We start from the raw sequence: 2,837 nt of genomic DNA, 5'->3' as shown, positions 1-2,837 counted from the left end.
ACTACCTCTGTTGATAATTACGATACAGCACACGACACATCTCACTACCTCTGTTGATAACTACGATACGGCACACGACACATCTCACTACCTCTGTTGATAACTACGATACGGCACATGACACATCTCACTACCTCTGTTGATAACTACGATACGGCACACGACACATCTCACTACCGCTGTTGATAACTACGATACGGCACACGACACATCTCACTACCTCTGTTGATAACTACGATACGGCACATGACACATCTCACTACCTCTGTTGATAACTACGATACGGCACACGACACATCTCACTACCGCTGTTGATAACTACGATACGGCACACGACACATCTCTCTTCCTCTGTTGATAACTACGATACGACACACGACACATCTCAGTACCTCTGTTGATAACTACGATACGGCACACGACACATCTCACTACCTCTGTTGATAACTACGATACGGCACACGACACATCTCTCTTCCTCTGTTGATAACTACGAATGGTACGTCCGTCGTCACATCAACCGGCTTCACATCGGAATCCTAAGGGTGCAACGGTTCACCCCTCCCCAACCTTCTAACCCCTCCATTACAGTCTTGATGCATCCGAAGCGCGTACTTTCCTGATGCACACCCCTCAGACATCAGCAGGCCTACCCCTCCCCTGCCCAGGCCCTTCCACAGCTCTAATATCTGTATGATTTATTCCTGTCACCACATGTCCTCAGTACCTTCGACGAGCATCATGGCCTCGTCACCACAGGAAAGTTTCAAACAGTACAAGAATAAAAATTAAATTTCTTTGTTTAACACTTGCATTTATTAACATAAAACTTTGCAACACATTTCCCTAAATTATAATTGGTATAACATTACTAGTTTTTATCCAACTTTCTTAGCCACTTCACAAACAACCGATCACATTAACATCTTATTACTTTTTCCACTAAATAATCACTTGGATACTTGGTAGGCTAAATTTCTTACTCATTAGAATCCGCTACGTATCGCCAAACCTCCTAAACCTTCCAAATAAAAACATCTCGGACGGCAATAACGTTTTTTTTTGCAACACAAAATATTTCAGTTGACCAATTAGGTAAATTCCCCTTTTCAAAAGTTCGTTTGTATTTTTAAGATGTACAAATTCTACAATTTCACTCTTAGTTTTCTTAACCATATTTTCATTAGAATAAGTAGTTTTTGTGAGTGAGTTATCTTTTACATTAACAGGTGCCATAGGTACCAATTGTTCGGTGTTTTCTGTTGTTGATAGTCATGTAATAATGCAGGTATCATATCAGTCCTCTTACAACTTACTTTTGCTTGTGAACTCCCTCCACAAAGCTTCTTTAATGTGATGAACAACTCTTACACATCATTGACTAGCACGGCCGTACTCTGAATAACGCCCTTCAATAGCACTTACTTTCCACCGAGACGTTCACGAGAGAGTTTTTCATCTCAGCGCACCGGTTGCAGAATGTAGTGAGAGGGGGGGGGGGGTGAAGGGGGATAGAACCTTCTCCCGAAGTTATGTAAAAAAAAGTTTGCAATATGTCAGTGAAGACAGAATGTTACTGCGTGAGAAGCTACGTCACCTATGGCTAGTACTGGAGGTCCATGTAAATGTATTTGTGTCAGTGGAATGTAATTTTTTGACGTGACAACGTCTAATAAATCGATGAACGCCGGCTGCACGCACGAAAAAGTGTCCCGTTACGCACATTGTTCTGTTACGCTGTGTCCCGTTACGCACATTGTTCCGTTACGCTCATTGTACTCTTGCGCCGCATCTATCTCTCTTCCACTCGACTGTTTATAAAGTGAAGTGAAAAGTTAATGTGGTTTTCATTGATTATTAGAACAATTTCGGCAATATAGGTAAATTATTCTTGCATTTTAAAAATCCGATTAATAGTATAATTTCAAGTATTTATTCTTTTATTATTAAAATAAAAATGATTCAATTTTATTAATAAAGTATGCAATCATTTCATCAATGTTTTGTTATGACGTCACGTTAAACTATCGTTCGTAAACCGACTTTATAGACAAGCAATTTTTGTTCATCTTTACTATCGATAAACGAAAATTTCTGTAAATTTAACGTTATTCATCTCTCGCATTTGCTGTTCTGTCCAACAATATACTAAGTGTGATATAAATGCTGTTGTGCAAGTGATAACAATTACGAACAATTGCGTGACTTACTACATTAATTATATAACATTTTGTTAATATCTGTTGAAAATATTTCTGACAGAACATATGCCAAAAGAGGTATATTGTAAAATATACAGAAATAACCCTTAATTAAATAATAGTAGGCCTACTGACGAAAAATACTACATGGCTGTGATACCTCGCCTTAAAGCATGCCTGTCGCTCGACACGTGCTAGATCCTCAAATCCTCTTGGGCTCACTTCATACGTTCACTTGTAGTCGTAAATTAATTTTCTTACTAATAAAAATTTATAGATGTCAGAAGTGGGATTCGAACCCACGCCCACAGAAGGGGACTGCGACCTGAACGCAGCGCCTTAGACCGCTCGGCCATCCTGACCTATACTAGTGGGCAGTTGGCAAGCTTTATAAAGGGCAAGGATAACTAACGTGTGCGTCTGCGGTAAAGAACCGTCTAAGTAACAGTTAAGGCGGGATTTTTAACTAATTGTTCATGATTATATTCAAACAAATTATTTAACTTAAATTTGCAAAGACTGTAAATAATATTTGAAAATTAAAAAGTATGAAAATTTTCATCTATGTTTTCTTATGACGTTATCACGTAAAATAATCGTCCGTAAACCAACTTTACAGACAACCCCCCCTTTTTT

The 2,837-nt window shown here is 38.8% G+C and overlaps 1 non-coding gene across 1 annotated transcript; it reads right to left on the bottom strand.

Moving 5' to 3' along the window:
- Positions 1-2,479: 2,479 nt before the first annotated feature.
- Trnal-cag (transfer RNA leucine (anticodon CAG)) lies at positions 2,480-2,563 on the bottom strand. Its single transcript has one exon. It is a non-coding gene; the product is annotated as a tRNA-Leu (tRNA).
- Between the last annotated feature and the right edge of the window lie 274 nt (positions 2,564-2,837).

The sequence above is a fragment of the Bacillus rossius genome, chromosome 6, assembly GCF_032445375.1.
Source record: "Bacillus rossius redtenbacheri isolate Brsri chromosome 6, Brsri_v3, whole genome shotgun sequence".
In the NCBI taxonomy this organism is placed as follows: domain Eukaryota; kingdom Metazoa; phylum Arthropoda; class Insecta; order Phasmatodea; family Bacillidae; genus Bacillus; species Bacillus rossius.
Note: the sequence above shows the minus strand (reverse complement) of the source record. Positions and strands in the feature narration are given on the sequence as shown.